The sequence below is a fragment of the Sus scrofa genome, chromosome 15, assembly GCF_054392235.1.
Source record: "Sus scrofa isolate SSC_HxYL_T2T_F1_AM1 chromosome 15, Sscrofa_HxYL_maternal_Yorkshire_Landrace_v2.0, whole genome shotgun sequence".
Classification (NCBI taxonomy): domain Eukaryota; kingdom Metazoa; phylum Chordata; class Mammalia; order Artiodactyla; family Suidae; genus Sus; species Sus scrofa.
In genome coordinates, this window is record NC_139397.1 from 116,055,393 (window position 1) to 116,080,079 (window position 24,687).

The 24,687-nt window shown below is 37.7% G+C and overlaps 1 protein-coding gene across 45 annotated transcripts in view; it reads left to right on the plus strand.

Annotated features, from left to right (window-relative positions):
* Positions 1-24,687, plus strand: part of PLCL1 (phospholipase C like 1 (inactive)) — a 958,345-nt gene that overhangs the window by 77,271 nt on the left and 856,387 nt on the right. The window lies entirely within an intron of this gene.

The window sequence follows — 24,687 nt, forward strand, 5'->3', positions numbered from 1 at the left end:
CTGTTAGTTGTCTTTAGTTTCTTTAGTTGCAAAGGACAGAAAATGAAAAATGGGAAATTACTATCTCATATAAAGGGAGAGTCATAAGGAAGATATTTAGGTACAGCTGGATGCAGGGGCCAGGAAATCAGGACCCAGGTTTTCTCTCTCCATGAACTGTGTCTCCTGCATTTGTGTTGGCATCAGTCTCAGGCTTGACATGGGAAGAACTTGGCTGTAGTAGTTTTAATCCCTATATCTTCTTAGGCTTAAGTACAGTGGAAACAAGTGGTTGTTTAGGAAACGCCCTTGAGATTAGCTCTGATTAGTTGTGCAGGGTTTGGTGTGAGTCATGTGTCTGTCCGTCCTCAGATGGTATGACCAGGAGGATAAAATAAGTTAGCTGTCTCAAGCCTCTCTTATGCTTTACATGTTCTTCTGGAGCTAGGTTGAGTGCTCTCATCCCAATTCCTCTGAAGGAGATTCGGAAAGATTGGACCCCAAACACAAATTGGGGGCTGTTGTTGAATTAGGTAAAGCTATGATGGCAAGTGAAAGACAGCTAAATTCTATTACAAATGTAATGTGCATATTCCTGGCATACAGTAGAAGTTCAATGATATGTCTTGAATCAGAGATAGTTATAAGCAAAGGACATTTTAGGTGCTAATTTTTTGTGTAGTTATATTGCTCTCAGACCTCTGCTAAGTAGGTATGGATAAGAATTTGCACTTCCTAGCCATTATTTCAAAGCATTTGTTAGTGATTATATTCCTTACACCTAGTTATTTAGCGATAACAATCCATTTTACAGATGGAAGACACTATATATGATGAAGAGGCTTGATGTTATTTATAAAAGGCAATATTGGACAAACTTAGAAGAAAATATATTCTCCATTAGAAAATTTTATAAATTGTGTTAGAGTACTCAAAGTAGACAGCTGAATTTATTATTTACCCTAATCACTTTTTTTTTTTTTTGTCTTTTGTCTTTTTGTCTTTTGTTGTTGTTGTTGTTGTTGTTGTTGCTATTTCTTGGGCCGCTCCCGGGGCATATGGAGGTTCCCAGGCTAGGGGTTGAATCGGAGCTGTAGCCACCGGCCTACGCCAGAGCCACAGCAACGCGGGATCCGAGCCGCGTCTGCAACCTACACCACAGCTCACGGCAACGCCGGATCGTTAACCCACTGAGCAAGGGCAGGGACCGAACCCGCAACCTCATGGTTCCTAGTCGGATTCGTTAACCACTGCGCCACGACGGGAACTCCCCTAATCACTTTTTAAAGATAGTTGATACCCATCAGTCTGATAACAGACAGATACATGGGATATATTATTGCATGCCTTTGGGAAGCTTGTCATATGATACTATTTGTAGAATTTTGGGACCCAATGTATTACTTTAAAAACCAGGATAGGTATTCTAATTTATTTTACCTGTTCATTAAATCACCCCTCCTTTTTTTTGGACCACACCAGCAGCATATGGAGGTTCCCAGGTTAGGAGTCAAGTCGGAGCTACAGCCGCCCGCCTATGCCACAGCCGCAGCAACAAGAGATCTGAGCCAAGGCCGTGACTACACCTCAGTTCACGGTGGGTCAGTAACCCACTGACCGAGGCCAGGGATTGAACCCACAACCTCATGGTTCCTAGTCAGATTTGTTAACCACTGCGTCATGATGGGAACTGCTGCTCATTAAATTTAAGTCTAACATGAATTAACTCCTCACAGCTTGGCCTTTTTTTTTTTTTGTCTTTTTGTCTTTTTGTTGTTGTTGTTGTTGTTGCTATTTCTTGGGCCGCTCCCGCGGCATATGGAGGTTCCCAGGCTAGGGGTCTAGTCGGAGCTGTAGCCACTGGCCTACGCCAGAGCCACAGCCACGCGGGATCCGAGCCATGTCTGCAACCTACACCACAGCTCACGGCAACGCCGGATCGTTAACCCACTGAGCAAGGCCAGAGACCGAACCCGCAACCTCATGGTTCCTAGTCAGATTCGTTAACCACTGCGCCACGACAGGAACTCCACAGCTTGGCCTCTTTAAGAAATTTAGGGGTTTTATGACATAAGGTATCATGAAATTGCCTTTCATTGTCATAGATTTATGTATAAATAAGCGATCATGTAATCAATTGTCCAAACCAGGACATTATTGTGAAGGAGAGAGGAAAATTACAGTGGAAGATCAAGTATAATCTAGACAAATCAGGGCTTATATTCAGTTTATGTATACATAATATAACCTTTTTTAACTGTAAACTTATTACATTCTCTGTATGAGGAGAAGCAATAGAAAAACAACTTGTTACATACAGATCCTCCCCCTGCCCCATAAGACTATAGCAGATTTTTCAGCAGAAACTTTATAGGTCAGAAGAGAGTGACATGATATATTCAAAGTGCCAGAAGAAGAGAACTACTAACCAAGAGTAGTCTATCCAGAAAACTTATCATTCAGAAGTGCAGATTAAGAGTTTTCCAGACAAGCAAAGCTAAAAGAGTTCATTGTCACAAAACCAACCTTACAAGAAATGTTAAAAGGACTTCTTTAAGTGGAAAAGAAATGGTGCTAAGTAGTAACAAGAACACAAACAATAAATCTCATTGGAGAGGTAAATATACAGTAATGGTAGTAGATTAATCACTTCTAAGTCTAGTATCAAGGTTGAAAGAGTAAAAGTAGCAAAAATAACTATGATTACAATAATTAGTTAAGGGATACACAAGGTAAAAAGATGTAACATGTGGTATCAAAAACAAAACATGGAAGGCGGAGAACAATAATGTTGAGCTTTATAATGGGATCAAACTTAAGTTGTTATCAACTTAAAATAGACTGTTATAAATATATGTTGTTATATATAAGCCCCATGGTAACCACAAAGCAAATAAATATATATACTAAATATAAAAGAGAGAAAGAGAAAGGCATATAAGCATACCACTAAAGAAAGTCATCAGAAGTTTCTGTTGTGGCTCAGGGGGTTAAGAACACAACATAGTGTCTTTGAGGATATGGGTATAATACCCATCCTCGTTTAGTGGGTTAAGGATCTGGCATTGTCACAAGCTGTGGGGTAGGCCACAGATGTGGTTCAGATCCAGTGTTGCTGTGGTTGTGGTGTAGGCCTACAGCTGCAGGTCCAATTTGACCCCTAGCCTGAGAATTTCTATATGCCACAGGTGTGGCTGTAAAAAAAAAAAAAAAGTTATCAAGCCACAGAAGAAGAGAGCAACAGAGGAAAGGAACAGAGAAGAAAAAAACAGCAAGAAAACAATAAACAAAATGGCAATAAGCACATACCTATCAATAATTACCTTAAATGTAACAAAGAATGATGTGGTACATATATACAGTGGACTATTACTCAGCCGTAAAAAACTAATGAAATAATGCCATTTGCAGCAACATGGATAGACCTAGAGATGATCATATAAATCAAGTCAGAGAAAGACAAACATCATATGGTATCACTTATACGTGGAATCTAAAAAAGCGATACAAATGAACTTATTTACAAAACAGAAACAGAATCATAGACTTTGAAACAAACTTATGGTCACCAAAGGGGAAAGGTGGCAGGGTGTGAGGGATGGATTGGGGCATTGGGAATGGCATATGCACACTGTTGTATATGGGATGGGTGGCTAATGGGACCTGCTGTATAGCACAGGGTACTCTACTCAATATTCTGTGATAACCTATATGGGAAAAGAATCTGAAAAAGAATGGGTACGTGTATATATATATATAACTGAATCACTTTGTTGTACATTAGAAATTATCACAACATTGTAAATCAGCTATACTTCAATAAAACTTAAAAAATGGAGAAAAAAGACATAGAATAGGTGAATGGATTTTTTTAAAAAAACCATTTACAACAGTCTCATAACAGTTGCCTACAACAGACTCCTTTTTTTTTTTTTTTTTTTTGTGAGATTCATTACATTATTTCTTTTTTTTTTTTTTTTTTAATTTTCCCACTGTACAGCAAGGGAGTCAGGTTATCCTTACATGTATACTTTGTTTTTTTTTTAATTAAATTCTTTCTTTCTTCCTTTTTTTTAGGACCGCACCCATGGCATATGGAAGATCCCAGGCTAGGGGGCAAATCTGAGCTGTGACTGCCAGCCTGTGCCACAGCCATAGCAATGCAAGATCTGACCTGCATCTGCAACCTACACCACAGCTCACAGCAATGCTGGATCCTTAATCCACTGAGCAAGGCCAGGGATTGAACCCACATCCTCATGGACCCTAGTCGAGTTCGTTACCACTGAGCCACAACGGAAACTCTGCAGACTCACCCTAGATGAAAGGACACACATGGTCTGAAAGTGAAGGGATGGAAAAAGATATTCTATTTAAATAGAAATGAAAAGAAATCTGGAGTGGTTCTTCTCATGTCAGACAAAATATACTTTAAATCGAAGGCAAGAGACAAAGTATTGCATAATGATAAAGTGGTCAATCCAGAAAGAAGATATAACACTGGTAAATATTTATGCATATAACATATGAGCACCTAAATATATAAACCATATATTCACAGACCTAAATAAAGTATATAGCAATACAGTAATAATAGAGGTCTTTAATAGCCCACTTATCTCAATAGATAGGTCATCTAGACAGAAAATCAATAAGGAAACATTGGCCTTAAGTGACAAATTAAACTAGATGGGCTTAACAGATATTTAAAGAATGCTTCATCCAAAAGCAACAGAGTGCACATTCTTCTCAAGAGCACATGTAATGCTTTTCAAGATAGATCATATTCTTATGTCACAAAACAAGCCTTAATAAATTTAAGAGGACTGAAATCATATAAAGCATCTATTCTGACCACAGTGGTATGAAACTAGAAATAAGTTATGTGAAGAAAACTGAAAAAAAATTTCAAAATCACATAGAGATTAAACAATATGCCCCAAGGGTCCAAAGAAGAAATCAAAAGAAAAATAAAAAAGTACCTTAGGACAAACAAAAATGGTAATGTAACATACCAAAATTTATGGGATGCAGCAAAAGCAGTCCTAAGAGTGAAGTTCATAGTGATAAATCCTACCTCAAGTAACAAGAAAAGTTTCAAATAATTTTACACCTAGGAACAGGAGAAGAATGAACAAATGAAGCCCAAAAGTAGTAGGAGAAGGAAATAAAAATTACAGCATAAATAAATGAAATAGAGACTTAAAAAAACAATAGAAAAGATCGCCAAAGCTATGAACTGGTTCTTTGAAAATATAAGCAAACCTTCAGCTAGATTTCACTAAGAAAAAAAGAGAGGGCGCAAATAAAATCAGAAATCAAAGAGATGTTACATTGGAATATCATGAGACTACTATGAACAATATACACCAAGAAATCGAGCAATGTAGAAGAAATGGATAAATTCCTAGAAACATACAGCCTACCAAGACTGAGTTATAATGAAATAGAAGATCTCAACTGACCTGTTGCTAGTAAGGAGATTGACTCAGTGATCAAAAACCTCCCAAGAGTCAAAAGTTCAGGACCAGATAGATTCATTGGTAAATTCTATCCTTCAATGAAGAATTAATACCACTCCTTCTCAAACCATCCCAAAAATTAGAAGAGGAGGTAATTCTTCCAAACTAATTTTACAAGGCTAGCACAATCCCATTACCAAAACCAAAGATTCCAAGAAAAAAAGAAATTACAAGAAAAAATAAAATTTTAGGCCAGTATCTCTGAAAAACATAGATGCAGCAATCTTCAACAAAACATTAGAAAAACTGAATTCAGCAATATGTTAAATCATACTCCATGATCAAGTAGGATTTATTCCAAGGTTACAAGAATGGTTTAACATTCACAAATCAATGTGATACACCACATAAACAAAATGAATAATAAAAACCAATAGATGTGGAAAAAGCATTTGACAAAATTCAATATCCATTTATGATAAAAACTCTCAACACAGCAGGTATATAGAGAACATAATAAAGGTTATATATGACAGACCCACAGTTAAAATTATACTTAATGGTGAAACATTGAAAGCTTATCCTCTAACCTCAGGAACAAGACAAGGATACCCACTCTTGGTACTAGGAAGTCCTAACCAGAATAATGGGGCAAGAAAAATAAATAAAAGACACCTACATTGGAAAGGAAGAAGTACAACTGTCATTATTTGAAGATCATATGATATAATATATAGATAGCCTTGAAGACTCCATCAGAAAACTGTTTGAATTAATAAACAAATTCAGTAAATTTGCAGGGTACAAAATCAATATGTAGACATTATAGTTTCATTAAAAAGAATAAAATACCTAGGAATAAATTTAACAAGGAGGTGAAATAGCTATATATTGAAAACTATAAGACACTGTTGAAACAATTTGAAGAAGACACAAATAAATAGATGTTCTGTGTCCATGGATTGGGAGAATTAATACTGTTAAAATGTCTGTATAACCCAAAGCAATCTACAGATTCAATGAAATCCCTATCAAAGTTTCAATGGCATTTTTCACAGAAATAGAACAAACAGTTCTAAAATTTGTATGGAACCATAAAAGATCCCAAGTAGACAAAGCAATCTTGAGAAGGAAGGATAAAATGTCACACTCCTGACTTCCAACTATATTACAAAGCTATAGTAATTAAAACTGTGACATTCAAGTAAAAACAGACATAGATTAATGGAATGGAATAGAGAGCCCAAAAATAAAACCCACACATATGTGGTTAGTTGATTTATGACAAAGGAGCCAAGAATATATAGTGGGGAAACTTGGTGTTGAGAAAATTGGATAGCCACATGAAAAAGAATGAAGCTAGACCACTGTCTTACACCATACGTACAAGTTAACTCGAAATAGATTAAAGACTTTAACATAGGACCTGAAATCATAAAACTCCTATGAGAAAATATAGATAGCTTCTTGATACAGGTCTTGGAGATGGTATTTTGAATATGATACCAAAAATAAAAGCAATAAAAGAAAAATAAACAAGTGGAACTACATCAAGGAACCATCATCTGAATGAAAGGGCAGCCTACTAAATGGTAGAAAATATTTGTAAATCACATATCTTATAAAAGATTTGTTTCCACAGTGTACAAAGAATTAGTTGAGTTATATGCCTAAAATGGGTCAATTTTGTGATATGTAAATTACATCTTAATAAAGTTTAAAAAATAGTGCTCTTAAATTATCTAAAGAGAGACAGTGTCAAAGTACGTTTTTTATTCTGCAAAGCACTCTGATAAGTGTAGTGAGCTGTTAGTCATGTGACTTTTTGGCATGGACTGTTTTCCTTTAAGAGATAATAATGTTTTAAATACTCATAGATTGTGATAGTGTTGCAAAGTCTTGCTGCTTCTTCCTGCATTTTCTGGCAGAATATTTAGTTTTAGGAAAAATTATCTTTTTGAGTTACAGATTTAGCTCTCCCATCACATCCCTGGTCATGAATTAGATTAATGTAGGCCCCACATGGTAAACTGTGGGAATAATTCCAAAAGATATCTCGATGGCATAATTGACAATACCACAATAAGGCAGTGAAGGTTGGAAGAACACTGAGAAGTCTGCTGCAGTTGTCCCACCTTGTTCTACCAATTTCAATATAGCACACACAGGTTATCTTTCCTATATTCTCATCTCTAATGGTAGCATTTCAGATTTAAGTACAATGGTAACAGAGGGCCAAAGGATAAAGGCAACAAATCTTGTATTAACTCTTCCTTTTTTTGTTGCTCTATGTCTGTTGTCCATTTTTATTTTTTAAAGAACAGGATCTCTTTGTTATGTATAATTTCTGTTCTACTATAGCAATTTAATAAATATTTGATAGTGTGAATTTATATGTCAATAGCTTATGTCAATAGTTCAGGCAGAGCAAATGGAAAACACAAAGGACCAAGGGGGGACAGAAATCAGCCCAAAGTAGGTACAGCATAGACTGTGAGAGAAAGATACTTAGGAGATGGAATCAGAGAGACAAGCAGAGGCCAGATCATAGATTCCCAATGTATACCCAGTTCACTTTCAGACAATCTCCTCACCAATCTCGAATTCTCATGCCTCCATAAAGATTTTCCCTTTAACTGAAATTTTTTTTTTTCTCTTTTGTGCTTCCAGATTCTGTCCATTCGTAGAAGCCCAGTGAAGTTTTCATCTTCTCTCACTTTGGATATTTAACTCATGCTGGTCTTATTCTTCTCTGTGTTCCTTTTGCTCTTATGGCCATATGCGTAGTTTTGTCTGTGATGTCTCCCTGCTTCTCCATTCTCCCACTTGGTAGACTGTGATGTCCTAGAGGGTAGGGGGACTGGGTCTAATACTTTTTTGTGTCCCTCTTTAAATGTCTGGTATAGTGTTGATAATACATTGGACTGATCATTTGATAGTCTAGATGAAAACATAGGGTCTGAGAATACTTTTTGTTACCTTGTTACCTCATTACAAATCTTTAAATACAATTTTGACTAAACTGGAGTTGCTGTTGTGGCTCAGTGGTTAACGAACCCAATCAGTATCCATGAGGACACGGGTTCAGTCCCTGGCCTCCCTCAGTGGGTTAAGGATCCGGTGTTACTGTGAGCTGTGGTGTAGGCCAGCAGCTGTAGCTCTGACTCGACCCCTAGCCTGGGAACCTCCACATGCTGTGAGTGTGCCCCTAAAAAGACAAAAAATAAAAATAAAAAATAAAAATAATTTTGACTAAACAAAGAAATGCTAATTATCACATTAAAATAAGTGAAATATGCCAATGGAATCAAACTTCATGCTTCAAAATGGGGTATTTTAATATCTTAAATATATGCTATAGACTAGCATAAAATCTGGCCATTGGAGGAAGCCCTTCACCTGAGCCTGGAGAGTAAGACTCAAGTTAGAGTGATGGGCCTTCCTTCTGCATGTGCTGCGGAGCTAGCGGTCCAGGGAGGAGGATTTCTATGACTTCTTTTACTTTTGCATTTCCTCCCTTGCCTGACTGATGTTGGAAACGATTTCACCTTATTCTTTATTCCTAAATCTTCCCCACCACTGTATACATAGAAAGTGTAAACTTGTTGATAAATGGTCCACTGTGTGTTAAACATGGTGCTGTCAGGAACTAGCAAATTCTGTTATGTCAGTTGCTCTTAGCATCTGCAGGTATCTTTTGGACCATAAGCCCCAGGTCTTTGTTGTCTTTGTTGCTGTTACATTATGGACAGTTGTCAAATACTCCATTTTCTCTTCAAGGAGTCCTTGGCAAGATTAGCTTCTAATTATTTATTTTTGAAGACTATGATAAAATAATGGTGAAGTAAGTACTGCTTTTGACCTTTTGTTTCAACTCATTAGTTCTCTGCAAGGCCTTGTAAATGGAGACTTTCATATGTTAAGGAAGTCTTCCAGCCTTCATGGGCAGTGGTCTGGCACCCTACTCTGCACCTTGTTTTTCTGACTGTGGTTTGCTGCCTTCCCTAGGTTAGGTGAAAACTACCATCCTCTCCCCTACTCTGCTCAAGGATTTCCATCTTGGCTTGCCTTCGGACATCCTTATCAGCAATTCCTTAGAGATGTCACTGTGTCACTCTGATCTTGCAGAAATACTCATAAAAATTTTGAGACTTGCTGTATGCCATGAATTGCCTTTCTCAGTTTACATCTTTAACTGCTCTCAGTTTAGTGACAACTGTCACTAAACAAAGGGCAAGAATTTTTATAACGGAAAAGCCCATCTACCCCATTACCACTGCATTTTCATTAGAAACGGGCATAATCTTAGCTATAATATCTAACTATAATAACTTTTTTGGGAAGTTTTTGTGAACCTTTTGTGTCCCGTCCAAACTGTGTACTCCATATACTTATGAATATTGCTTCAAGCTAAGCAAATATTCATATATATATTTTCATTTAAATACTTTACTAGGCATTTACTGGCAAGTGAGCTGATTACCGCAGCATCTTTCTTATCAGCTATTGTTATCTGGCAATCTGAACTAGGTGGAACCTTGCCAGGAAACAGTTTAGAAGCTGATTTATCTTATGAGGGACCTAAGCAATGTCCCAGTATGTCTGTAGTGCCTCTTCTCATGTACTTTATTCACTAAAGAGGCCCTTGAAGACCTCCATGCAAACACCTGTTCTTTTTATTTTATATGGGATTTTTTTTTTCTGTAACCGTGGCATGTGGGACATTCTCAGGCCAGGAATTGAACCTATGCCACAGCAGCCAGCCAAGCTGCTGCAGTGACACTGCTGGATCCTTAACCACCTGCACCACAGGGAACTCCTTATTTTACCCATGATTTTAACAGGTTTGATTCAGCTATGTAATTTTCCGGTTAGCAACACCTAGCAGGGGGAGGAGAGGAGACTACCAGAGAAAAACACTAAGAAATGATACTTTATTCATACTTAAAATAGATCAACTTAAGTGGAAGAGTGGGTTTTAGCTACATTTTATCTGAAAACTGTTAACAATTGTGGTAGAAGGCTCAAACTATTTATTCAGTGCCTGTTAAGGTGCCAAGCAATGAAAAGCTCCATTCACAGTTGTCTTTTTTTGTCCTTACCTCCTGTCTTTGAGAGACATTAGTATTGCCATTTGAAAATTAAGAAAACTGAACCTCATGAGAGAATTAATTTACTCAAAGCCAAGTAGTAACTGACTGAGCCAAAAAGCCTCTATTGTGAATGAAGTAAATGTGGTATATTTATACCACATAGATATTTATACACACACACACACACACACACACACTGGAATATTACTTAGCTATAAAAAATGAAATCTTGACTTTTGTGATAACCCTTTTTTTTGAGGGCATTATGCTAAGTGAAATAAGTCAGATGGAGGACAAATATCCTATGATTTCACTCACGTGAGGACTATTAAAGAAATAACCAAATCAAGTCAAGCCAAACAAAAATAAACTGATCCAGAGAACAGAGTAATGGTTACCAGAGGGAAGGAGCAGGGGAAAGTGTGAAATGGGTAAAGGGGATCAACTGTGTGGCGACATGGAAACTAAATTTTTGGTGGTGAGCAGGATGTAGTGTATGCAAAAGTAGAAATATAATGTTGTACACATGAAACTAAGTGTTATAAACCAATGTTACCTCAATAAAAAACACATTAAAAAAGAAGTTCCTATTGTTTCTATCATGCCAAGTCCCATCCATATAGAGCATTTCACAATTTATTTAGTGGAATTATTGTTTTAAGAGTAATGCATTCCTTAGAGGGGCTTCTTACTTCTTTTGACTATCCTGAATTTACATTTTGTCTTTTTTGCTCCTGAAAGGATATGTAGAAGTCTTGATTATTTTGGTCTATATTTATATAAACAACTTTCCCAGTTTGTGTTGAATCAGTTTGTGATTCTAATTGTATTGTTTATGGCTTCAGGCCTGATCCAGTTTGAAATGCGCAGTCATATACTTGTGCTTTACGTGTTTGTGGTAAGAGGATCATGTGAAGGAAGGGGCAACCAGGAAAGCATCGGAACCCTTTTCAAGATAACTGTGGTGGAGTTCCCGTCGTGGCGCAGTGGTTAACGAATCTGACTAGGAACCATGAGGTTGCGGGTTCGGTCCCTGGCCTTGCTCAGTGGGTTAACGATCCGGCGTTGCCGTGAGCTGTGGTGTAGGTTACAGACATGGCTCGGATCCTGCGTTGCTGTGCCTCTGGCGTAGGCCGGGGGCTACAGCTCCAATTCGACCCCTAGCCTGGGAACCTCCATATGCCGCGGGAGCGGCCCAAGAAATAGCAACAACAACAACATCAACAAAAAAGACAAAAAAAAAAAAGATAACTGTGGCAAGTACCACCTGTAGTACAGTGATTAAAGAGAGCCGATAGTTATGTAAAAGTCATTTCTTTGCTGAACCATCACTGATGCAGAGAGTGAAATAACGGGGACAGATGTGCCTGATGGAAGTTTCGATGTTATCCTAGTGTTTGGTTTTAATCCCTCCTCAGTCCTCCTTGTATCTGTCAAATAAAAATAGAGGCAACAACCCATAGTAGAAGGTATGCTGAATAATAAATTTCATGGTGAGACTTCTTACGTCATTCAGGGATGACATGAAAGAAAACCACATCATTTTCTAGTTTCTTATCTGAATGATTTTGAGAATATCTTTTTTTCCCAATGGGTATTATTTGTCAGAAATCATAAATGGTAGAAACCAAATGTTTTCAAGCATGAAAGGTAATAAAAATTCTAGCATGCTTGAAAGGCCATGAGACACTCGAGTTTTCGTTTTGTCTCTCTCTGGAGTTAACTGGTTTTAGTACTTCTACTGACCTTTAGCTAAAATGAGTTTTAAAAAAGCCCAACAACTAACTAGTGTTGGTTTATGCCAGAATTGTGAAGAAATTTGAGTAAACTCTAAGGGGGATGTCTTTCTCTTTTTAGGGTGCCTGATCTGTTATGAATGCTGATCTGGTCATTAATATCATCATTCCATTTGAGTCCAGAGGAATACCTTGCAAGGAACACTCAAGCATGTGCAGGGTCCAGACCCCTGTCAAGTCTTACATCCTGTTGAGTCAGATTGACCTTTTTTGATTTTAGCATAAAATGTAGACTAGAGCTCTAAGTTCTTTACACTATACTTCCTTTTTCTGGAGTGAAAGCCCTACCCTAGACCTCGTGACTCAGAATCTCTTGGTGTAGGGTCTAGAAATGTCCATTTTAAATATAATCTGTAGGTGAATCTCATGAATGTATGGGAACTGCTGCACAGGCTTCCTAAGTATGAGGAGATCTCCCAAACCTGGACCGCTTCTGTGTTTGTTAAGGGGGAGGGATGAGAGGAGGTTGTCAGCCTTGAATAGTGGAGAACTTTGAACCTCTTTACTTCCCAAACCTCCAAGACCAAGTGCCTTAGCCTAATTGTGTTTCTTTAAAATCCGTATTTTCCTGGAGTTCCCTTCATGGCACAGCAGAAACGAATCCAACTAGGAACCATGAGGTTTCGGGCTCCATCCCTGGCTTCGCTCAGTGGGTTGAGGATGCAGTGTTGCTGTGAGCTGTGGTGTAGGTTGCAGATGTGGCTCAGATCTGGCATTGCTATGGCTCTGGTGTGGGCTGGCAGCAACAGCTTCGATTAGACCCCTAGCCTAGGAACCTCCATATGCCACGGGTGCGGCCCTAAAAAGACCAAAAAATAAAAATAAAAATAAAATCCATATTTTCCTTGAGTTCTTTCTCCAGTGGTCTGCAATTAAGGTGGGATAGGTAGGAATGACAGTTTTCCTAGAAAAGGGATTCTTAAACGATATTAAAAAAAAAAAAATAGACCAGGAGTTTCCACTATGGTGTAGCAGTTTAAGGACCTGGCCTTGTCTCTGCGGCGGCGTGGGTTTGATCCTGGCCTGATACAGTGCGTTAAGGATTTGGGCATTGCCACTGCTGTGGCTTAAGTTGCAGCTGTGTCTTGTATTCAACTCCTGGCCTGGGAACTTCTACATAGCGCAGGTACAGCCATTAAAAAAAAAAAAAAAAAGCTCTCACCTTCTCTCATTTTTATCATTCTCAATCATTATATCTGATAACTGATCAGATACTCAACCTGGGTAAGGGTGTAGTCTTAGCCCATTTGGGGTATTCTAACAAAGTAGCATAGACTAGGTAGTTTATAAACAAAAAACATTTATTTCTCACTTTCTGGAGGCTGGGAAGTTCAAGATCAAGGTGCCTACAGATTCCAGGTCTGGTGAGAGCCCTTTTGCCGGTTTTCAAACAGCTGTTTTCTACCTTAACATGGCAGATAGAGAGCAAAAGTACTCCCTGGGGTCCCTTTTACAAGGGCACTAATCCCATTAATGAGGGCTCCATTTTCATGACCCTATATAATCGTAATTACCTCCCAAAGGTCCCATCTCCTAATGCCATCACATTGGTGGGTAGGGTTTCACCATATGAATTTGAGGCAAGGAGGCTCAAACATTCAGTGCTTAGAAGAGTTGTTTTTCTAGAGATTAGACTGTTACCAAGAGTGACGTATTTTATTTGTGTAAGATTTTGTTTGGGCTGGCGTTAGAGTTGGGAGTACTTTTCTGGGCTGTCACCAAACAAAGAGGCTTGATGCTTACCCTTAAGCAGGACTGATGAGACACATGCAAATTTCTAGACCCTGATTTAAACTTCTCCTGAAGAGTTACTTGAAGGGCATGAAGGGCTGGTAGAGCTGCAGGATCCCTAGCTTGACCTCAAACAGATCCTGGGCTGAGGCTGAAAGTCCCTGGTCTTCTCTGAGCTTCAGATACCTCTTGGACTCATTCTTATCTGGCTTCAGATGTCAGTTGGACTCTTGCTTAGAATGAGGGTCCTAAGAAGAGGGGCAGTATGGCCTGCCCAGGGCGGAGGGAATAGGTGAGGGCAGAGTTTCTCAGGTGTTCATGGGCACCAAAATCACCTGAGGAAATGCATATTCCCAGACACCAACCTAGGTCTTCTGAGGGTAGTTTGTGAGTTTCCTAGGGCTGCCATGACATATGATCACAAACTTGGTGGCTTAAAACAGAAACTTATTCTCTCACAGTTTTGGAGGCTGACATCAAGGTGTCAGCAGAGTTAGATCCTCCTGGAGGCTTTCTGTGCCTCACCCTTAGCTTTGGGTGGCTGCTGGAAATCCTTGATGTTCCTTGGCTTGTAGACACATCATTCCAATCTCTGCCTCCATCTTCACATCCCCTTCCCTTCTGTGAGCCTCCTGCCCTTCTGTTCTAAGGACAGCTTTGGATTTACCCCTTACCCCCATCCTAATCCAGGAAGATCTCATTTTGAGGTTCTTAATTAATTACATCTGCAAAACCCCTTTTCCTATTTAAGGTCACATTCACAGATTCTGGGCAGTTTATTTTTTGAGGTCATTATGCAACCCACTACAGGTAGTGCCTAGGTAGGGATCTACTATTAAACAAATTCATCTAGTGATTCTGATACAGTTGGTCTTAGGACTGTATTTTGTGAGGCACTGGGGTGGGTGTGTCAGTGCCTAGGAGGCACAGGAAGGATTCTTTTGCATTATAAACATTTGAAAAAGCAAGCCAATATTAGAATTTTCTGTAGTAGTAACTGCTGATTATTGAGCACTGTGTTAAATGCTTTAATGTACATAATTTTGTTTAATATTCACAGTACTCTGAGGAAGATATTATGATCTCATTTTAAAAGATTAAGGGACTGCCAGTGTCATTCAGTAAGTGGCAGTGTGGGGATTTGAATCCAGTTCTCTGGTAGCCAAACCAGAATACTGAACCACTTTATTATGACATCTCCAAACACTTGATTCATCTCAGGCATAACCTCCCCAGGAAACTTCTTTGAACATCTCCTCTCTCTACCCCACCCCCAAACCTCCCACAAACAAATACAAAAAAAAAAAAAAATCTACAACCTAAATCAAGTTAGGTGGTCTCTTTCATGGCCCCCTCCCCCAGTGCTCTACCTGTATTTCCAATCAGTCTGGTAACCACTTGGCTGATAACACAATAGGACTGCAATGCAGATTGTGTCTGACAAGGAAATCTGTACTTTCTCTACTATACCACATCGCCCATCACCCCACAAAAGTCCTGAGAAACTCTTTAGCTGACCAACCCTGTGACCTTTCTAAGCGACTTGCCTTTAGGAGGTGTGAAGCTAAGATGGGTACTTAGCTCCTTTGACTTCTAGTTTGCTCAGCTGTGCTGCAGCTTTATTGCTGTTGATACTAAATTCCAGTCTGGTTTAAAACGATTTTGTGAGCAGCTCTTTGACTAATATTTGCAATGCAGGGAGACATAAAATTAAAAAAATGTCCGTTGACCTGAAACAGTTCATCAGTTTGTTTCCCCCCAACCCCTTGGTCTAATCCAAAAGCTTTTTGTTTAGTCCCTCAGGTCCTTTGCTGACCATTTAGTTTTAGGTGGCCAAGTTCCCACTCCACGCAAGTAGAGGTACTTCTTTGAGTTAAACACAGCAACATCAGCACAACATCAATCACCCCTCTAATTGATTCCTTTATACTAAGTCTGGAAGACATTTAGGATTTTGAATCTCTTTGCCTGCTGGCTTCCTCCTTCCCCCTTCATTTACATTCTTAGTATCTCTCTCTCTTTCCCTGCTCTTCCCCCTCCCCATCCCTCTCCCTTTTCCTCTCCCTTCACTTTTTCACCTTCCCGATTCCCTTCCTTCTCCCACTCCTTCTCCCTCTCTGTTTTACCTCTTTAAACTCTTGGGAGGTATTAATGCTAATCTTAAGTTTAAAACAAACGTATGATTGGTGCCCCTTGTTGGGAAGCATTTTGTATACTAATGGTTACCTTTGATGCTGCAGACTCAGATTTGTTTCCAGCTCTGCTATGTAATGGCTTGTGACTTAGGCCAAGTTAGTCAGCTTCTCTAAACTTCAGTTTTCCCACTCCAAAAACAGGGACAATGTAAATGTTAGGTACTCTTATGATTACTGTTATTATAATTATTATTTTATTATTGTTACTATTGTCTAAACTCTGCTTTCTCTCTTCTAGTTTGTTTAAAAATGTATATAGGATGTACTTGGGAAAAAAAAAAGTTCACATAATAGGGAAGAAGCCAATGACTGCAGGATAAGCTAAAATAACAATTATTTGATAATAACTAACATTTATTAGGTGTTAGCACCATTCTAATGTGTTTCGCATGCATGATCTCACTGAATCATCGTGTATGGTAAGAGCTATTATTATTACCTTATTTTTCTTGTCCAAAATTTCTGCCATGTAGCATGTTAGGATCACCCACTGGCTTCAACAGAATACTGGAGAGAATACTTCCAAATTCCTTATTTTTGTTACAGAATAATTCAACATGAAGTTTATGTTTATTCTGTAAAAATTGTCTACTACAAAATAATTAACAAAAACTTTCCTATTAAGACACACATCATAAACACGTGTCCTTTTGGGGTGGGGTAAAAAGCCTCAGCATCTTAACCTCTGTAGGCACAGAGTGTTCTTTTTTTCCCTCTGGTGGCTGCCTAGGCCACATAATCAGCATAGAGTCCAGCGCCTGTGGCCAGTGGAGGAACAGCATGGACCCTGCAGTGAGAAGGTACCATCAAGGTGTGATGGTCAGGTTCCTGAACTTTGTTGCAGAGAACTCCGTTGCTTGGAGAGGTGTACCTGGGCTGTGGGTGCTCATAACCAGGCTATAATTGGCCTCTGCAAAGTGGCAAGCATGTGGGGTCTGCTCGCCCTTGTCTGGCTGTGAGTTTTATGAATATGCAAGTAATGGAACCCTTATTTGTGGCTATCCCTGGGACTTTTGAGTCACATCTCATTCATCTATATGGTTCACCATGTCACACAACCGGGGGAGGGATTGGGGGTGTAGAGCATTCGGATTCAGGTAGTCAGCCTTCACTACATCTGTCATCTGTGCCTGGCCACTGTATCAGACAACTTCCTTTTTTTTTTTTTTTTTCTTCCCTCATGGTTGCACTCACAGCATGTGGAAGTTCCCAGGCCAGGGACTGCTGAGTCCGAGCAGCAGCTGCAACCTGTGCCACATCTCTAGTGGTTTAGTTATTTGTTTATTTATTTCTTGTTGATCTCCCAGTATAGTTCATTTTATCTTCACACTCAATTGTTAAGTGATAACATTTTCTTCTTCGAGGAAACAATTTTTGTATTTGCTAGAGTTGACATGAGGAATACAATACTATCAATATTTCTAGAGTGGTTCTTTAACCAAAATGTAAGTTATAATTTCAAGCAAGCTTGTGAAACTTTACTTATAATTTTTATTTATAATTTTATTTATAATTTTTTTACCCCTTTCAAAGGTGAAGACAAATTGATAAGCCATTTATTTGATGGTTTGTCCAAACACTTATAATTTATTCAGTGGAGAAGGAAAGTAGATTATTTTTGAGTGTTACAGTGTGATGATTAAAATAGTTTTCATTAGAGAAAAAAATACCTTTATAATAGTTATAGTTCAAAAATTTTCAAATATATAGATAAGCAAAAAGAAGAAGAATAATTAATGGGGAGTTCCCGCCATGGTACAGTGGTTAACGAATCCGACTAGGAACCATGAGGTTGCAGGTTCGATCCCTGCCCTTGCTCAGTGGGTTAATGATCCGGCGTTGCCGTGAGCTGTGGTGTAGGTTGCAGACACGGCTCGGATCCCGCATTGCTGTGGCTCTGGTGTAGGCCAGTGGCTACAGCTCTGATTCGACCCCTAGCCTGGGAACCTCCATATGCTGCGGGAGTGGCCCAAGAAATGGCAAAAAGACAAAAAAAAAAAAAAATAATAATAATAAAAATAATTAATGATTTCTCTACCCAGAGATAAAAATTTGGTTTTTATAATGAAATGATTTTTTAAAATTACTGTTTACTACAGGAAAATATAGTAACAGAAAATGGTTATTACTTGTTTAGAATAAACGAGATTTTTCAAAAGAGGCTAAGTCCTACAAACCTTTAAAAAAAAGTAAGAAAAACCGTCTGAAATATTAAACTGCAAAAAATTCAAATTAAAAATGAAAGATCGAACATCAAATGCTTTCACTGACATGCGGAATCTGAAAAAAGGACAGACGGAACTTCTTTCAGAACAGATGCTGACTCACAGGCATTGAAAAACTTATGGTCTCCAAAGGAGACAGTTTGGGGGGTGGGGGGATGTGCCTGGGCTGTGGGATGGAAATCCTGTGAAATTAGATTGTTATGATCGTTATACAACTACAGATGTGATAAATTCATTTGAGTAATAAAAAAATAGATACATAAGATAAAATAAAATATAAGAATCTTAAAAAAAAAATCCAATGTTTCTTTTTTGTTCTTTTTTTTTTTTTTTTGTCTTTTTGCTATTTCTTTGGGCCGCTCCTGCGGCATATGGAGGTTCCCAGGCTAGGAGTCGAATCAGAGCTGTAGGCACTGGCCTACGCCAGAGCCACAGCAAGGCGGGATCGGAGCCGCGTCTGTAACCTACACCACAGCTCACGGCAACACCGAATCGTTAACCCACTGAGCAAGGGCAGGGACCGAAACCACAACCTCATGGTTCTTAGTCGGATTCGTTAACCACTGCGCCACGACGGGAACTCCATTTTTTTTTTTTTTCAATGTTTCTTACATAGCTGTTTTAGATTTAGATTGTTTATGAGTCAATAGTTATATTTTTGTATTACGTAGCATAATTTTGTGTTGAGATAAAATTAGCATGATGCATTGAAGTTTCTTACCTATTGATAGTAAATAGTATATTTGTGCCTGTTTTTTAGGGTTTGAAGCATAATTTTATCAATTTAAATTTATAGTAGTCAAAACAATCAAAATGTTCTTTAATAGTAGAATAGATAAATAATGCTTTCTATTAGTATATGGATGTGGCATCTTGACGAAAATGAGTGAAATACAGCCATGCAGAAGCATAGGAATAAATCTCACAAGCCTAATATTGTCTGAAAGAAGCCAGACACAAACTAATGCATGTACTGTGTGGTTGTGTTTATATAAAGTTCAACAATAGGTATAACTAAACTATAGTCGGAATGATTAGGATAGTTACAAAGTCAAGTATAGTTAGGGAGTCAGGATACAGAAAGGGTTAGTGACTGCCTCCATTACTTGTAACAAGTAACTAACCTTGAAGGGGTTAGTTATTCTGTTAGTGACAGAGAGAATATCAAAATGATCTATTTGTTTACCTGGGTGGTATTACATAGGTTTACTCACTTTTAAAGATAATTCATTGACCTTCATTTACATTTTATGTACTCTGCTGTATGTATGATATACTTCAATGTAAAAATGTAAACAATTATTAAAAGAAGTCATATTGATTTAATAACTGTTTTTTTGCTGGCCACATGACATTAAATCTTCATACTGTCACCTCAGGGAAACATAATCTGCTTTGCTGTCATTCATTCGTGTTTCCAAGAAGGCATTGGGGTTAAGAAAAAAAAAGGTAGAACTGCTACCATTTTTTTTTCTCTATTGTGATAAAATTTCCAAGTTATTTAAACATTTTCTAGATGGCTGATAAATTTTATTAGTTCTTGTGTACAGCAGATGGGTGAGTCAGGCTGGTATTGCTGTCTCCATTGTTCAGATAAGATACAGGGTGGTAAATGGTTGGCCGAACCTGGAACTGGAAGGCATTTCTTTTGACATTCCTCTGTGCTGTCTGATTATAGAGCCCTGTTACAGTCATAGATATCTTAGAACTTCAAAATACCTTGGACTCTCAGGGAAAAAAAGATTTCCATGAGCACAGACTCCAACTATAAAAATATTTTTATAGGTTAAATTTACATTTGTATCTAAGAACTATGGATAAGCACATTGCAGGGATGGAGAAGATACTCATTGAGGCAAAAAGCATTTCTGAGCACTGCTGGGTCTTGTTCCCCCTCTGGGGGAAGCAGATCCAGGAAGAGGACTATAATACAATGTCATAAGTGAAATGAAGGTTGACACAGGACTGATGTGGGGCCAGTAACCAGTTTCATATGAAAGGAATTCCTTCTGAAGGAATCTAATCTTAAATATATAAGATTGTATTTAAAACTAAATAGGTCAGTTAGATTTCTTGTATTTTTCCATTGTGATATTTCCACCTCCCAATTTTAGGAAATTTCAGATTCTCATAGCATATATATCTTTCTGAATTTGAAATACCAGATTGAATTTCTGGAGTGTGATGGGCGGGACTCTCCTTGAAGACGGTGTTACCTTAATAATACTTTTTTTTTTTTTTCCCAAAGGATCCAACAGAATAGTAGTCTATTCATTAAGACCAATGTGGGGCTGGTTTTGAAAGGGGATTTTTTGGGACATTTTTTTAAGAGTCTATAGTATAATTGAGAGGAAGGTACAGGGATTGCCCATATATCTCCTTCCTCCATAGATACATAGCCTCTGAATTTATCAATTCATAGCCTCTGAATTTATCAATACCCTCATTTGTTACAATTGACAAACCTGTGTTGACACATCATAATCATCCAAAGTTCAGAGTTTATATTAGGTTTCGCTCTTGGTGTTGTATATTCTATGGATTTGGACAGTACACACACACACACACACACACACACACACACACACACACACACACACACATTCATCATTATGATGTCGGACAGTATTTTCAGTGCCCTAAGTATTCTCTGTGCTCTGTGGAAGGGACTATTTTTGGTAGGAATAATTTCTTCAGTTTTATACCACATTTGCCTTATTTGTCAGCAAATCTAAAGCTGAGCTGTTAGGTTCAAGGTTGTTCAGATGTTTTATTTCAGCCAAATTCTAATACCATCAAATCATGCATATCAAAATCCAATTGCAGGTAAATTCAATCATGCTGCATATGGCTTTTTCATGGTAATTTTTTTTTTTTAAATAGGCTACTCTATGGATTTCACTTATGGGCATTTAAATGAGCTTGAAACCCCCAGGAAGCAAAATCTTCTGTACATTACATAATGCCAACACAGGCAACTTCCCAAAGTTGACATTTTTGTTTTTCAGATCTGATGTTTGCATCATCTTAACTCATTTTATTAGTCTCAGTACCTGACCTCTTGTTTGGAAACAGATATAACCAGATTTCAGCAATGAGATTTAATAACAGAATAGCCTCAAAACCTTTATTCAGAAGTGTTATGTTGCATTTCCCAATAGACATATCCTAGAAGATCTAATGACATTCACCAAGGGGGCTCTCTAAAATATTTTATAATTACTGCTAGAAGAGTTAGGTAATAAACAGAAACTTCCTTGAATCCTATCTCTTTTTTATAGTAGGAATACCTTGAAAATTCAAGTGGGAGAGAATAGGGTGTTAGTGATATAGCAAAAGAAGAAATTTGAGGGGCCTGTATTTATTCCTGGATTTTGAAAGCTGATCACAACCTTAAAAAAAGTAAAATGGAAAGTATTTGTCCATCTTACAAGGTAGCTGAGGGTACTCTTGAAAATGACACTCTCATCCTTTGCCCCTTTTCGAAGTCCCCTAAATATTTATAACAATCTATTAATGGAAACAAAAAAAGTACTTATGGTTCAGAAATAAAAAAGGCATACATTTTAGCAAGTGAATGGTAACCCATTCTTAGTCAATACAGTAACCTAATTTATCTGCCCAGGCTTGATTAATTTAAAAAATTTACTTCTCAAACATGAAAGATTGTTTAAATGTATTTAAACAAGAAAGGAAATACATGTTAAGTAGACCACCTTGACTTTTTAAATTGAGAAAAAAATGTTTTGGGGAGGTTAGCATAAATGAAATCAAATGAAATTGTTTTATTTAAGGGTCCTTGGATGGAATTCATCAGGGGGTTCTTGAACCCCTTAAAATTGTGTACAACATGTGGTAAATCAAAGCATTTTTTCAAGGTCAGGATGGGTTCTCAACTTTCATCAGGTTCTTAAAAGAGTTAAAAACCATTGACTAAACCAGTGTGACTAGTGTGTGTTTATTAGAGTGGGTAAATAGTTGGAAAATATAAGAAGCCTGTAAAATACGCCCATGTATACGGTAAAGAAAGATGAAAGACACTTAGAGTTCTGTGAATGCAATAAAATAATGCCTATGTTATTAGAATGTTTGCATAGATTACTTTATTCTCTTGGTTGAGATGCAGAACTTTGTTTCCTCTGTACCATGGTGCTTTGCTCTGTAAACAGTAGAAAACATTTGCAATTATCAGACCTGTGTGTAATTCAGAAGTTAGGGCTTTTTTTCTGTTTATTTTTCTCCTGTTACCAGTTTGCTTGTACCATATCACAGACTGAATGATGAATAAAAGCAAGGGCTATGTGGTAGCAGCTAGCATTTGACCTGTCACTGAGAATGAACTTATTGGATTTTGAATAGGCTACTTCATACCCCTGAGAACAATCTGCAGCTGTTAAGTACATTTTGCTTTTTGTTAAGAGCAAAGACAACTGTAATTAAGCTGGGCCTATATTTCAGGATATAAATGTATTTTAATGGATTTCCATTTTCTTGGTACATGCAAGCAAGACATCCTTTAACTCCATAATGGAAGTGCTTTAGATTTGTAATTTTGGATCTGTAAAAAAAAAGAATGTGTGTGTGTGTGTGTGTGTGTAGTATAAAATTTGTTGAAAAAAGTATGGTAGAAAGGTGCTGTCTCCCTTAGGACCAAATTGAAGTCTCTAAAGCATTTTAATCCCCTTTTAACTAGACTCCCACAGTGAACTCTAAGAATGTGAATTACAAATTGGTGGAGGGAGAGTCAAGGAAATATTTTACTTCTTTCTTTCTTCATAGTTTCCCTGAGATCTCAAACTGGCAGCCAGCTGGCTGAATCTGCCCACAGACATGTTTTATTTGGCCCATGCAGTGCTTTAAAAAATTTTGGGCCAACATTTTAATAGGAAGATTTCACATAGTAATCTGCATTTCTGGCTTGTCTTGAGAAATCAGAAGATAGGGGGAGCACATGGCTGGGTCCCTTCCCCCATCTCCCCCGCCCCTTCCCCAACACAGCTCATTCAAGTGCCCCCTCTACCCCTGTGAATTTATGCAGTTATTTACCTGCTGGATTATTGGGGGCATCTGAATTTGAGGCCAATTTAAGGCTGCCTTTGAGACTATCTTAGTTTTCTGAATAATAACCAGGTTTTGTATAACCGCTATCTTTTTGATCTTCAAGAGCATTATTTATTGTTACATTGACATTTGGTCATCAAATCTAATGATTTTCAGGTTCAAAGGATTTAGAATTCCTAATTTGGGCCCAGGATGGGAAGGCAGTGCAGATAAAGTGAGCATAAATGCTTAAAATGCTTATCTTTCCTAACACACATTCATTTGTTATTATCTATCAAAACTGGTCTAAAGCTGTAACTTTAGTGGTGCTATAACTAAATTATGCTTGCTGGTTTTGGAATTTAATCCTGAAAATTTTTATTTCTGTGTGTTTTAAGAAAAACAATTGATTCATTTGAAAGGCATTGAAACATGTAGACTGTCAGGACATTATACTTTCTTTATGCTTTGAAGTACAATGGGCAAAAAATCCTGAGGAAAATTTAATAGATTTGGGGTTGTCTTTTTAGTTCATGAGGCTATACATTTCTAATTGCTAAACTTTCAATTATTTTAATGGGGATGGAGAGATAGACAAATTCAGACAGCCTTCCTTTCCAGTTCTTCCAAATAACTTCCTGGGGAAGACAGAGAAATTTTGCCAGAACTCATATTCCACTTGTTGGAGGACTAGCCTTATCTTGTTATTTAAGGTCTATGCAAACCATTTTTACTCCCAGTAAATTTTGCACTTTAGTTCACAGTGAGGGCCTGAGACATGAAGTGTTTAGTAATGTTATGAATGTGAAGGTAAATCTTATCTAACTTTTGAAATAAAAATGAAAAATCTTCATGTGTGATAATTTGGAGCAATTGTATTTCCTTCAAAACAATTTAGTTTTCATTACTGTTAGACTAACAATGCATTGGGAGCATAATAGCACAAAAACTCAAGGGATTTGAATGTGGAAATGGGTAAATGTTTTATAATGACAGAGAATTCTTGTCCAACTTTAGGAATAAAAGCTCCACAAAATTGTGAATGTCAAAATTAATAACCTTTTTTATATCTATAAATAATTTTTGGTAAAATGTGTATTTATGAACACAGAAGTGATCTAATGACTATGAAATTAGTTGTCTTCAGTTTTTCCCTATTTTTTTTT